A 14,952-nucleotide genomic window follows, 5' to 3' on the forward strand; every position below is an offset into this window, starting at 1 on the left:
AAACACTAAGCATCCAGAAATATTATATGTAATACCAAAACAAGTACTCCAGTATTTTCCAAGCCTTGCATAACAAATCCAAGAACAGACACAAAAAATCTAATTCGATATAGAGCTGTGCATTAAACCCTCTGTGTGTTTTGGCCGCCACCCCTCCTTTTCCAAAAGAGTAAAAGCAGAGCCATCAGCTCATGAGTTTAAATCACCCACCGCTGCCACACACACCCCTCCACTAGTTCATCCCCCCAACCCTCTGCCGTGGCGGACCGCTGACACTAAGCAGATGTGCTGCGTTTTATCTTGTCATGACACAGAGCTACTGAAGGAAACCCTTAGAGTCAGAGGTTTAGCCTGAATTAGATTTTCAATACTATTTGATACCTCAATAATGGCAGGATTGTGTGTTAACGTAATAATAATATGATGACACTACAGTATGTGTGAGCTTTGACATTGAGCAGATGTCTATTGGAGGTTGCATTAAATACCCAGTTTCCCCTTTGTCTGTTCTACAGTGATCAGATTCAGTTTTTGGGTTAGAATGTCTATACAAATGCAGAATGATAAGCCTGTATGAAAATATATATATATCCTCAACCATTAAGAAAGCTAGAAGAACTCTATTACTAATATGTTAAATGACATTAAACAAAAAATGTACTTCTTGGACTTTTTTATGATGCCATTCTTGCCTGAGACATTCAGCATCCTAAAATAATGGTTGATCATGATAAAGTGTGAGCGCTGAGACAAAGCAGATGCGCTGTGTGTTATCTTGTCATGCTACAGTGCTACCAAAGTCAACCTCTCTGTTTTCAGAGGGCCCTGCCTGCCTGCTGCCCTCCTTTGTGGCCCGTGACGGCTCTAACAGTTTTCTGATTAACAGCAGCTGTCAGTGCAATAGGGGGAATGACCGGACCCATTATTAACTTTTAACTCTTTCTTGTAGGGCTGTTTAGAGGGAACTCGGTTAAATAATATTGGAAATGTAATAGCCTGTGTCAAGGTTGCATAAGAGCTGCATGGTATGTTGTTATGGTATGCTCAGTATGTTCAAAGTAACAATGCACCACTTTTCAACTCCTATCGTTTCCATGTGGTACTATTGTTGCCGCCGCTGTTGCAAAGACAAACAGACCGCTTTCAGGTTTATTCAGAGCCCAGTGGCAACAAATAGAGCAACTTATTCAAACCACAAGGGAAAAAGCAAGAAATAACTTCAAATATATACTGAATATATATTATATATATATTATTCTGTCCCTCTCCTGTTGTGCCATGCATAAGCAACTTTTTCCAGGATGCACCTGAAACAACCCAGTGTTTCCCCTATATACATTCAGCAGCGGCGCTGCGCCGCTGCTGAATGTATGCGCGCCGCTGCTATTTTACACATTAAAATAATAATACGTGGCGCTCGCGTCATTGCCACAGAGGAGCACACAGCCTCTGTGAGCGAGCGAGACAGAGAGAGAGCGAGAGAGAGCTAGAGAGAGCACACCTTTATCTATTTAATATAGTTGTAAAAAATAAAGTAAGAAATCATTCCGATGTGTACTATAGGACAGTACAAAAAAACAGTTTAAAAGGGGAGTGATTAGTAAAATAGACATAAAGAAAAAGAAAGAATACTAACTAGGTAACATAAGATAAGAATGCACAAGTTTAAATGATTTGTTATTGGTTGTGATCATATCTAAAGATGTTTGGATTATTGAAAAGTATACAGCTCCCTTTCATATGAGTGTTGAGAGCTGTATCCATAAATTCATTTTGTGCTCAAAGTGCACCAGATTGATGCATTTAACTTCAACATTTGATGTGAGGTCCACCCCCAAATAAAGCAGGTTAAAATAATTAAATTGCATACATTTTATTTTGTATTGTTTGTTATGTGGATGTGTAGTATTTGTGTTACTGTATGTTCAATAAAGGTGATTTAGCAAAATGCACCTGTAGAGCCTCAAGAGCCTTTCTTGTGCTGGCAGACACATCGAAACATATTGGCGGGGCGCACTTTGCACGCACGCACACTAAAAAATTCCACACGCTCCGCGCTCACCTTTTGCTAGGCCCGCGTGCCTTAGCACCGCTGCTATGACTCCATCCTAGGGGAAACACTGCAACCACCTTTGTCACTTAGTGCTAGCAGCTAGCTACAGTACTTTCATTGGAAAAGAGTGGACAACACTGCACATGGCATACAGATCTGTTTCCAAGACTTTGTGCTGTAAATCAGCGGTTTTCAAAGTGTGAGGCGCGCCTCCCTTGGGGGGCGCCAGAGAGCTTCAGGGGAGGCGCAGCGTGAGAAAATATAACGAGAAACAGTGAAATCTAACTGGTTAATTGCAGCTAACTTTATGCGAGCGGCAACATCAGCAGTGTGCGAAAAAGCACACATCCGATCGTCCGGGACGTGTTATTTATAATATCGGATAAATACATCTTTCCATTGACGTGTCCGACGGACAAGTGACGTTTTTCGCCCATAAATGTTAGTTTCGGTTCTGCTTGTCGATTCCTAAGGAAATGCATCTCGCCGCTTTCTGTACTGCGGGGCGGGCGGGACGTGCAGCACAGTGGCAGGGTTGGGAAGCAAAACTCGGTTCCGAGTAAGAACAAATAACAATTGTCCGGTCCCGGGAATAATAAGAGTTGTGGGGACAGGAGGCGGAGGCCGAGCCCCGCGGACCGCAGCTCTCTCTCTCGCTCCATATCAGCTGATCGCTGCATGGTGCAGCTCAGCGTCTATCTCTATCGCGCATCTCCCTCGCTCTCCCTCTCTCTCATCTCTCTCTCTCTCTCTCTCTCTCTCTCTCTCTCTCTCTCTCTCTCTCTCTCTCTCTCTCTCTCTCTCTCTCTCTCTCTCTCTCTCTCTCTCTCTCTCTCTCTCTTTCTACACACAGCGGATCCGCTGCCAGTTTAACAGCCTCATCTTTGTCAACCTTTCTTATGTTCTTTATCTAACACGTAATGAAGGTTATTAAGCGTTTTAGCTCCCGTGTTGTTGTTAATATTGACCGCCATTTCCTTTATGAAGTAAAGCAGCCTCCCTGTCTGTGTCCTCGCGCTGTCCTCACATTCCCGGACCCCCAGATTCGGAGGAGCACAGGGATGTCAGTATTGTTTATGAAGCAGGGTAAAGAAAGTACATTATTGAAATGAAAATACTATTTATTTACTTTTACAAACAGTGAGCAGCTTGGAAGCTGCAGCATGTGTATTGCAGACAGAGTGTGTGTTTGGACTCTGTCTCACAGGCAGGTTGCAGTGTAACATCAGAGAAGACTGGGACTCAGCACGATAGATTCAAACACACACACAGAGACGAGACAAGAAGAAAGAAACAGTCGGAGTCATTTCAAATGGCGTGCTCAAAAAAGAGAAAGGTAGACAGCAAAAACAGAGCATTTAATGACATTTTCTCTTACTGGATTTTGAAATGCAATTGAATGCCCCTGCATTATAGCAACAACAACAATAATAATAATAATAATAATAATAATAATAATAATAATAATAATAATAATAATAATAATAATAATAATAATAATAATAATAATAATAATAATAATAATAGCAATAATAATTGGGAGGGGGGGCGCGGCTGTTCTTATGTTCTCTGAGGGGAGGCACCTTCCCTCACTTTGAAAACCCCTGCTGTAAATCATTTTAATTTTCAAGGGAGATGGTACTGTTTGGCAGACACAATTGCTTAGCGAATGCGGGGATAATAGGGAACCAATGTTATTGCTTTTTCTTTTATTTCTACAGCCATTAAATGGTGCATTATTAATTTCCATCCTAGTGATACCTTAAAGCTTAAAGAAGCCCCATTATGCTTTTTGGGGTTTTCCTTTTCCTGTAGAGTCTTATAAAGGATGTGTGCATGTAAATGGTCTTCAAAGGCTAAAAAAACGGGGTACAACGAGCGGATACAGATTTGCTGCCGATATGACGTAATTTTGGATGGTGGACCCACAGAAAGTTTCTATCAGAAACAATGCCTGACGTGTTTTGGACGTAATCTCGTCTTTGTTTACATTAGCAAGCCTCGCTAACACTCAGAGCTAACCTGTAATGTAGAGCACATGTGTTTAAAAAGCAAGAAATAAAAAAAGGAACTCACCTTGTGATAAACCCGCGAGAGAAAAAGCATTTGAGCTCCATACTGTTTCAGAAATAATCGTTGATGTGGTTTAGAACAGGATGGCGTTTTATCACAGCAGAATTTAACTTTATCTCCGGTAGAATTCTGATCAGGCATTAGCTCCGCCTCCTCTTTTTTTTTTTTTCAAGCTAAGGACCCAGAATCCGCGTTTCTCTAACAGGGCTGGAATAGAGGGATATGAGGGATGTCTAAAATGCATGATCTGTTTGTATTTTGAGAAAAACACATCATAGACATGTTTTTATATATTTGTATATATCTGAGAGTCCTATAACATATGCCTTAAAATAGCATGATAGGTGCACTTTAACACTTGTGCTACTAGCTTGCGCTCCAAAACACTGTACGTGTAACGCTAAGTGACGGGACATCTTTAAGCGGTTGAGCAATCACAACAACTATCCATCTTCGTGGATTCATCTTCTTATTATAGACACATGCATTTCCAAACATTCGGTCTACGCTGTAAAAAAAATGTATTATCTCTTCGATTTACACACGGCATCTATTGCACTTCTGTCCATCCTGGGAGAGGGATCCCTCCTCTGTTGCTCTCCCCGAGGTTTCTCCCATTTTTCCCTTTGAAATGTGGGTTTTTCTCTGGAAGTTTTTCCTTGTACGATGTGAGGGTCTAAGGACAGAGGGTATCGTTTTTCTCATACTGATATTCTGAACAAACTGTGCTGTTGTATTTGCTGTAAAGTGTCTTTACTGTAGGGTATTTTTATTATATGTACAGCACTTTGGCTCGACCAAAAATCGTTTATAAATGTGCTATATAAATAAAACTTGATTTGATTTGATTTGATCAGAGCAGACTGGCCTCTGGTTTCAGACAGAGGGTCAAAAGAGGTGCTGTAGCACAGGCAGTATGAGAAAAATAAAGCACTTTTTGAACTTTAAAGCATGGAAACATGTCACAATACAACCCGGTCTCACGGCATTTCGTGTTATAGTCACGAAATTAATCTATTGATTTGTGTTCACCAACACGATTTCCCCATTTTCTTCGTGTCACACAGAACGATTTTAGAAGCAATGTATTTCTATTGGTAGTATGTTTCGTGCCTGCACCAAATAATAACAAATTAGAAGGGAACAAATATTTTAAAAATACAGATTTTAGTATTCTGAGGCTCTGAGCCACATTTATTTTCCTCGCGGACGGCAAGAAAAGTCAGACATTATACAATTTAAAATAAAAACAATAATCGTGGCTTGATATTGAGTAAGAAAATGTTTTTATGAACCACACAGCTTCCGATCTTCCAAGACCCGACCGGACAAAAAGACGTGTTGCAGGCACGAAACACACTACCAATAGAAAGACATTGCTTTTAAAATCGTTCTGTGTAACACGCAAAAAATTGGAAAATCGTGTTGGTGAACACAAATCAATAGATTAAATTAATGACTATTACACGAAATGCCGTGAGACTGGGTTGCACAATAATAGGGCGCCTTTAAAACGTGTCTATTTCCACATTTAGTGAGTGAATGTTCTGCATGTAACAACATAAAGATCTACGACTACGATGTTTGCTTGTCGTAAAAATAATAAACGAGAATAAAACAAACACTATGGATTATGGTGAGTGCTTCAACAATGTTAGACTTTTAATCTGATGTGTGTGTCTGATGTGATTCATCATGCTAAACCTGAGTCTGTTGTTGCAGACTGATCTGCCGTATCAAAGTGCATGTGTAAAGTAAAGCTCAATATTACAGAGAGGACACAGGCAGCATGTCAGCTATGAGGGAAATGTTGCCACAAGCCTTGTTCACCTTGTAACCGACTGACACAAACAGGCTCGGTCAAGTCAATAAATAGCAGCTCTTTCATTTTAAATTACAGAGACAATATATGACGCATGTGTCAGTGTCTATCTCTGTCAGGCTCTCTGAGTTTGTTACCCTCCCACCTTTATCCCTGCGTGGAGTGGCCCAGCCATGAGAGGGACTGGGGATTCCTGGAGGTGGGAGGAGGGATGATCCGACTGTCTGTCACCCAGCCAGCGATGAGAGGTGATCCTGGGATTAGAGCTCTGTTGGTTCAGGCTGGGCCACTGGACACAGAACTTGGCTGGCATAGAGAGAACAGCAGGAGGGGGCCACGAGATGATAGGTGAGGGTAAGCAAAAGTAAGTCAGTATGAAGGTAAAGAGTAAGGAGAGGTTCAAAGAGCTGAAGTGAAAGAGATGAGGTTATGCAAACAGATACACGTGAGGTTGTTCTGCTAAAAAAAAAAAGGGGTGGTGATTTGATTAGTTTTGTCATTAGGACTTTTGGCTAGAGTAGTAGTACATCTGTTCTCTAGTTCTTGTCATTTCTATAGACAAAAATGTAACTTCTGTCCTTTCCTACATTTCCCACAATGCTTTTCTTTAGCTCCTGAGTGTTGGGGACTTGCCTGGACTTGTTCTGTCTGTTCGGTCTTGACAGACATGGACTGATGGACTGACAGGATTCAGATAGCACTTACAGAAATCCACTATAGATACGGTTGAAAACATTCTGATATTTATTGTTGTTAGTGTAGAAAAGAAGAAAACACTAAAATATAGAACAAAAAATAAATCAGGAACTGAAAGAAATCACTTAAAGTTGCGGATTAGTTTTTAAATTGGATTCCTTCCTTACTCACCGATCTCTTATTTGCTTTTGTCAAAAAACACAATCTTATTAAGTATTCCTATCATTTTTCAGTCGCTGCAGTGACCCATTTTTCCCACAAGGATCATTAACCTCTCATTCAATTCAAACTTGACCCTTTTCAACATCAAAACCGAAGATCATCTGAAAAGAATAGAAGAGTACTTCACCTATGCAAGGGGTCTGTGATCTATTCTGGACTTAGCGTTTGAGCACTGGTGCTGTGTGACATTGATAGAAGAGAAGTGAATCAACCAGCCTGCACGGGACCTCCTCTCTCCACAGGTGCAGCACCTATTCTGTTTCAGACGGAGGTCATTGTCACCCCCGCTGAGGGCTGGACGGATGAAGGGAGGGATGAAGTGACGGGAGGACAGGACCCTTCAGCGCCTCTTCGGTTCGACAATGGGTTGCTTCTGCCGGGCTAAATGTTGGGTTTGTGTGAGGAGGGAAGATTCATGTGTGTGTGTGTGCGTGTGTGTGTGTGCGTGCGCGTGTGTGTGCGAGTGTGTGTGTGTGTGTGTGTGTGTGTGTGTGTGTGTGTATGTGTGTGTGTGTGTGTATGTGTGTGTGTGTGTGTGTGTGTGTGTGTGTGTGTGTGTGTGTGTGTGTGTGTGTGTGTGTGTGTGTTTGTGGAGGAAGAGTTGTTACCTCATGGAAGCCCTATCTTCCACACACACATGCACAGGCAGACACAGATCAGTTCTCTGGCTCTGTGCTGTGACCTTGTGCTGACCTGAGCCAGTATCTGGTTCACCTGTCCACAGGGGATCTCCTCATCCTGCTGTCAACTCATCACTCTCTGTCCAACCATTATACCTCTGTGGCTGCAGACTGGACACTAAAATGGAACTATCAGCCCCCTGTTTGGAGAAAGTGAGATTAACATGAAACGAACAAGGCTAGAGATAGAAAAAAGCTTGGTATGATTTAAACACATCTGCTGCCATTAAACTAGAAATACAAAAGAACTTTGAAACATATTGACAGTAATGCTCCATCTAACGTTGATTTGCAAATTAATTTCTTGATTAAATGCCTCATGGTTTAGTATAAAATGACGGACCATAGTTGAAATTATCAATTTCTTAAAAGTTTAACCCCAAAAGAAAATAGCCACAAATGTCTACAACTGTCTTCATTTGTCCAACCAGCATACAATGAAATGTTATTATGATATGAATAACTATTAAAAAGAGGAACGCAGGAAAGGTTCATATATGAGAAGCGTAAAACATGATTCATTAATTAACGGATTTACTGTTTGAGCCCAAAAGACCCAAAGAAAGAACTGTATATCTTGAGGTGTCAATTGTAAATCAAGGTAAAAGTGGAGGGGGGAGGGAACTGGGGGTTGGGGGTTTGTCGATGAGAAATGGGCCTTTTGCTCCCCCCTGTGGGCAAATCTGTCACCTATGACCATATGTCAATCAAGGCTAATTTACAACCAAAAAAAGCTTAAATGTAAGACTGAATGTTTTCTAACGAGTGTTAGCGTTAATAGTTTACAAGACATAAACCCATTGCAACACACGTCAACCACATATATGATTGTAAACAAATTGTCAGAAAATACCACAACAATACGCAGAAAGAAAAACCCAATCATTATATACATACAAATGCTGTCAAACTGAGTCCAGAAATGGCCAATAAGCGCCTAAAGGATTTTTCCATTTATGTTGCCATGATTTTATTTTTTTACCAGGATCAATTTATGTTCAGCTAATCCCAAGTTTAGGACGCAATGCCGCGTAGGTAGAAACTATTATCTTTGAGTTTTTATATGAATGTCAGGATATTCATTTTGTAATATACTGTAAAAGCCTGTTTCTCTGTGAAAAAGAGGAACACTAATAATCAACAGAGAGGCATGAAGAGTATGGTGATGTATGGACTCATGGAGAGTAGTGAAGTAAAATAACTGTTGTCCAGAGCTCTCAGTAGCTCCTCCAGCCAGGGCTGAGTGATGGAGAGAGGAGAGCGCAGCCTTCACCTCTGTATGACATCCATCCATCCACCGCCGTAACAGGAGCGCATTACACAGACGGCCAACAAAGGCAGCTGGACTGGTTTAAGTTGTGCACTCACCACAATAAAAAGGGTCATCGAGAATATGTGTGTGTGTGTGTGTGTCTTTGTATCTATGTGTGTGTGTTCTTCATGACAGAGACATCCATGGTTTGCTCTACTTAGCCTCTGTCCTATCATCAAAGGACACAGGTGAGAGCTGCATTGTGGGTCCCGAGTTCTCATGTTACCCTTTCAACTCAGGGAGGGCACATCAAAGACGGGGGCTTAGAGAGAGCAGAATGCATGCACACGCACACACACACGCACGCACGCACGCACACACACACACACACACACACACACACACACACACACACACACACACACACACACACACACACAGACACACAAGATCATAAAAAATGCAAGAACATATATTATGCACACATACAGTACATTAGAGGACGTTTTATCTGTCTGCATATGGAATATAGCGTTTGGGGTATAGGCATGAATTAGGTAACTCATTCCATTTCTTCAGCACTTCCTTGAACAATTGGTCTTTCTCTATCACTCCAACATCATACTGCCATATCCACCATAGGTGTCACTCACTACAAACGTATTCATAACATGAATTCAAGCCTCTAAATTTGATTAGATTTTGAAGTGTCCAAAATGCATAAAATGCGCCATTGCAACTAGCTCATCTGGTTGATGAAGGGATATCATAGAGATACTAATGACCTGCCAACTCATCATAATAAGACCCATCTAGGAGTGTTTACCTCTTCTGGACCTGCATGAAGCAGACCTGTCAGGCCCTGTTAGCGAAACACAGGCAGGGTATGCCAGGTGCTTCTTTGCAGCAGCCAATGCATGCTTTTTACATCATTTGCAGACACGAAGACATACCAAAGTTCAAGGTTCAAGGTTCAAGATTCAAGGTTCTTTATTGTCAAACTAACATAGCTACAGAGTAATTATGTCGTTGAAAATCTTAGGTCACAGGCTTCTCCAACAATGCAACATAATAATACAGATAGTAAAAGTAATACAAAAAGAAAAATAGTTCTAAAATAAAGTGGAATAGTGCAGTACGAGTCTATATACAAGTTATTGGAATGATATATATTAGATAGTAGATATATATTACTAAGTAGCAGATGAATGAACAAGAACAATATCTGCTGGCATAATATTTTAATATATACCAATGCATTTAGCTGCTCTTGTAATGGTAAACTCTATGAACCTGAAGGAAGTGTTCAATCCAAATAAATAATAATTGCAAGGCAAAAAGAACAGTGCTGACCTTAATTTGAAAATGAGCCAAGTAGATGACATTTTATCTTAATGTGATAATTTTTCATGTGCTTCTTTCTGGCCTTTAAAGACAGTAAATCATAACAATGCTTACCGTGCTTGAAAAGGCACAGAGCCTGTGCGCTTTTTAGAGATCAATATGTCAGAGAGATTGAGTGATACAGGTCAGATGTGTTTATGTGCCAATGAAAACAAACCAAGCCTCAGTCCACTTTCCCAAAAGCAGCTCAGAGCTGACATTAGGCTTGTTCTATTTTAGCTTTTTCCGTACTATATTATAAAGTTCAACCCAATGAACTTTTTATAACAGCCATCGTCTTCAAAGTCCTGTACAGAAGGGTACAAATAACCAGCACGAGTTGAATCTATAATCATTGTCAAACATCTGTACAAAAAGGAAATCAAAACTAAATATGCAGCAAATGATCCACACAAATACAGACACAAGCTTAGTTATAGTCTACCCTCCATGTCCTATGTCCCATGTATGGAGCCACTATGAGGACATGGACAAAGAAACATTTATTTTATTTTATTGTGCGCACAAGAAATGTTCAGCACGAAAACAGCACATGAAAAATCTAATAATTTATGTAATAGCGAAGTGTTTGAATGTTAATAAAAATAAAAATAAATGTTCTAACAGCAAGTAAGATTTGAGGCCTTCTACTACTCCTACAAAAAAAGTCTGGTTTGTCTTTTTTAATAAGTATTGCTGCTTGTTATGTTGTGAAACACTGAAAGCTGAGGTAATGTTTTCCACTCGGTCGTAGAGCAGAGACAGAGTTTGGCTCATTCAAGTCAGATCCTCATCTGATCCAACGTCTGCTTTAGATTCAGAGACACTACCTGTGACAGGGTCAGCTCTAAGATATGCATTTACAAAGACAAGAGCCATATTCATTCTGTGGATTCAGCCTGTAGAAGGACAATGTATATTAAAGATAAACAAAGAGCCACTAATAGTACATGTCCTTTTCAGGACTTCCATGATTGTAGCTAGTATACACACTATGCCGCGTTTCCACTACACAGCCTCGCTCGGCCCCGCTCGGCCTCCTTTGGCCGCGCCCGGCCTCGTTAGGACCAGCTCACTTTGTGGCGCGTTTCCATTACAGTTTAGGAACCGGGTCAGTATCTATAGTAACAGTGTAGGCGGAGCGACGCTGCTTAAAACTGCCGTGACGTCATCTTCAATGCGACACAACAATGGAGATGTGAAAGCGATCGTTTGCTTGTTTTTTGCTGTGTGGTTTATTATCACAAGAAATAGACAAGTTGTTTCGAAAGAGGCGACGTATAGCAAGACGAGGTATAGAAGAAGCTGACGCGAGAGTTCGGGCAGTCCTCCTACGCCGCAGACTACAGGACGACTCGAATCACTACTAACTACAATGCTACTTGGTAAGCTAACGTTCGCTAACTAGCAATGTGTTTAGGCTCACTCTCCCTATACGACCAAAGTATTTCAAGTATTTAATTAATTGTAGCTACCACTTTTACGTATTAAAATATGTATGCTTTTGTTTGTGTATTTCAGAAGTTACCGACCGAGCTACCGAGTGGTGGAATGTGATTGTTCCATCTTTCACACACTCAGTGGAGAACTTCAGGATGCCTGAGGAAAACCTACGTGTAATACCTAAATATTCATTGTATTGTATTGAACATAAATACATCTTTTCTTTTTCACATACATGTGTTTGTCAAATTATTTAAACCAAAAAAATGTTATCAGAATTGACTATTTAGTAAATATTTGAATTTCAAGCACAAGTACTGCCCCCATAATAATAATCTAATAAATTAAGCAAATATCAAAGCAAACTATAAACATAAATACAAAAGTGTAAAACACAACAGAACTATATTCATAAATGCAAGTGTAAAAAATTGTTAACATGGATGGAGGCTAAAGTATCCACAGCATAAAATAATATGATTATGATGGTTTTGTCTGAAAGACACAGCCTCAAGGTTCAAGGTTTTTTATTTTGTCATACGAACATAGCTAGTGTAGTTATGACAATGAACATCTTAGGTCACAGGCTCCTCCAACAGTGCAACACAATAACCCAGATCAACAGAAATATAGTGCAAGTAAATATTAAGCGCTGTGCACCGCTCTCTTTGTATAGGTGTTTTCTTTTGTTCTCTTCTCTTTGAAATATGTAAGCAATGTGTTTGAGTCTAGCACAACGAGGGTATTACAATTGAGTAATTTTTCTACATGTATTTATCATGTATTCTTAATACCATTATGTAATGTTATGTTTTAGAGGAGGACCTCAAGCTAGCAAACTCAATTTCAAACAGTATGCAGAGTTGTCCTGCTAAAGAGTTAAAATGTATTATTTAACCAAGTATTTATTCTCTTATTTGCTTTAATTGCAACAGATGATAAAGGTTTCACTGTGATAAGTATTCTCTTAAATCCATAAACCCCTGTACAGTGCTTTGTGGACGATGGTGTTTATGATATTTCTGACTGCAGAGGGACGCCTAGATGATGCCATCTTTCTGTGCGATCGCTGGTGGGTGCAATTATTTATCAACAAGCAATAAGATAAGACATGGCATTGATTCTGCTGGGCCAGTTGCCGTTCCTGCAGGGCCAGATCCTCTCCTCCTCGGTTTGTGCTGTTGATGCAGAGGACGTTGTGTCCTCCTCGCTGTTCCTCCTCGCTAGTCCCAATGTAATCATCTAGAACAGAAACATGACTTGTAAATTCCACAAACTACTGCAGCACAATACTATAAATAGCAACAACAACTATAGAAAAGACAAACTGAACGTAAACAATGGCACATATGGTGTTAGCAAACAATAGCTCTCGCTAATGCTATCTGCCTAGCTAGCCTTCGGGGCTCCATCGGGGTTGTCGAACATAAATGTAAGGATAAAATAGACTTATTTGTTAGAAGTGAGCTTTAAAACAGATAGGGACACAAAGCAGGGACACAAAGCAGGGACACAAAGCTTTCAAGCAAATAACACAGCGTTAGCAAAAACGTACCATGCAGACTCCAGTAACGCCGTTGGAGAGTCCAGTGTCTGTGTAGAGACCTCCTGAAAGACTTTGATATTGCGAGTTGTCCCGTCGAGCACCCGCTGGACCTTATCATCTGCAATATAATGGACGTCGTCACTTCCTCGACCGACCATGGTGTGCTTTTCTTTGCCATTGTTGTAGCTCCTCCGTTAACAAAAATGCTGTTTGTAAAAATGGATTATCTCGCGCGCAGATTGTGACGATTCTCTCCGACCAATCAGCAGCCGAGAGCGTTGACGTCACAAACACAGCCCGGTTGCCTCTGGCCCTGGCCCCACGATTTTATGAGGCCAGAAAAACTGAGAATTAGGACCAGCCGGCCGGTACTAGGCCAAGTGGAAACGCAACCACAAACGGGCCGCTGACGTCACAGCCCTCTTAAACCGGGCTGCGCGCTGTAGTGGAAACGCGGCATTATTTCCACTATCGTGTCCTGCTAGCGCCAAAATACATAGATTTTTAGTAATACATTCCAAATATCTGACATGAGTTGTGCTGTGGGGAAATAAAAACTGATAGTTTTTAATATAAAACACACATGCAAAACACATTTAAGAGAAACGGAAATGTCCGTTGGAAATGTGTTCTGCCATACATCATAAAAGTTGCATGAGTCAACCCTACAGTTATTGTACCCAATACTTAATACCATCAATCCCAATGCTAACACCTCTTATGATGCCACGTAGACTTGCTTTTTCTTGATGTTTCCGAAGGCACATGATGTGCAAATAAATCACAAATCACATCATTGGTGCTGATCACCCACATCTGTGTTTACTTGGCTGTCCTCAGTCTGGTTTAGGTGTAAAGGAGCTCAAGTCCCTCACAAACAAAACAACAATAATTTCTCTATTTATTTTGTATCTTGTTTCTTGGCAAGACACCTCCTTAGCCAAATAAATGATTTCATCTCTGATCTTTTTCCCCATGAAGCGTGTCACACTTAAATAACTTGACGTATATATGCATGTGCAAACACAAATGCAATATGTAGCTCAAACCAGCCCTGAGACTGTTTCACTGCAGCCCGGATCCGTCTCAACTCTCTGGTTCCCCTTAGTGACAGCAGTAGCCAGTCTTGTGGTGAGCTGAGGAAAAAACCAAGGACAGAAGCAGGAAAATATGGTGAGATAAAGTGAGACGGAAACTGACCAGACAACGCAGAGAGCAAATCTGCAATCGTCTACAAGTTGGAACATAAAATTAACAAGGGAAGTTTAGAAGTTACGGATGGATTGTAAACAAAGTGAAGCCTGTGCATATATCAACCATATACAAGCTTAAGTTTAATGGTACACGGCATAAACCACTGTAACAAAAGCTCTTACACTCTTCCAGAGAAGAGTTTGTTGCTTCTCGGATCAACCCACAGGAGCTGAAGAGAAAAAGGCCCTCACAGATTACTTACAGCACACTTCACACTCAACAAGATAAATAGTTGTTTCCAAATAAATCGTCTCTTCTTTTTCCCCCATCACCAGCGATAAAAAAAGCCCTGTCTGAGTTATATACGGTAGGATAGGATAGGATAGGATTCGATACGACATTACAAGATACAATGTTACAAGATACAATGTGATACAATACGATTCAATACGTTACAATTCGATACGATACGATTTGACACAATACGATACAATAAACTATTTTGTCCCCTTAAGGAAATTAGTTCTTGACTCAGTCCAGTGTAAGATAGAAATCATACATTCTAGATGGAAACGATTTAAGACATTA

Source organism: Trematomus bernacchii, unplaced genomic scaffold, assembly GCF_902827165.1.
Source record: "Trematomus bernacchii unplaced genomic scaffold, fTreBer1.1, whole genome shotgun sequence".
NCBI lineage: Eukaryota > Metazoa > Chordata > Actinopteri > Perciformes > Nototheniidae > Trematomus > Trematomus bernacchii.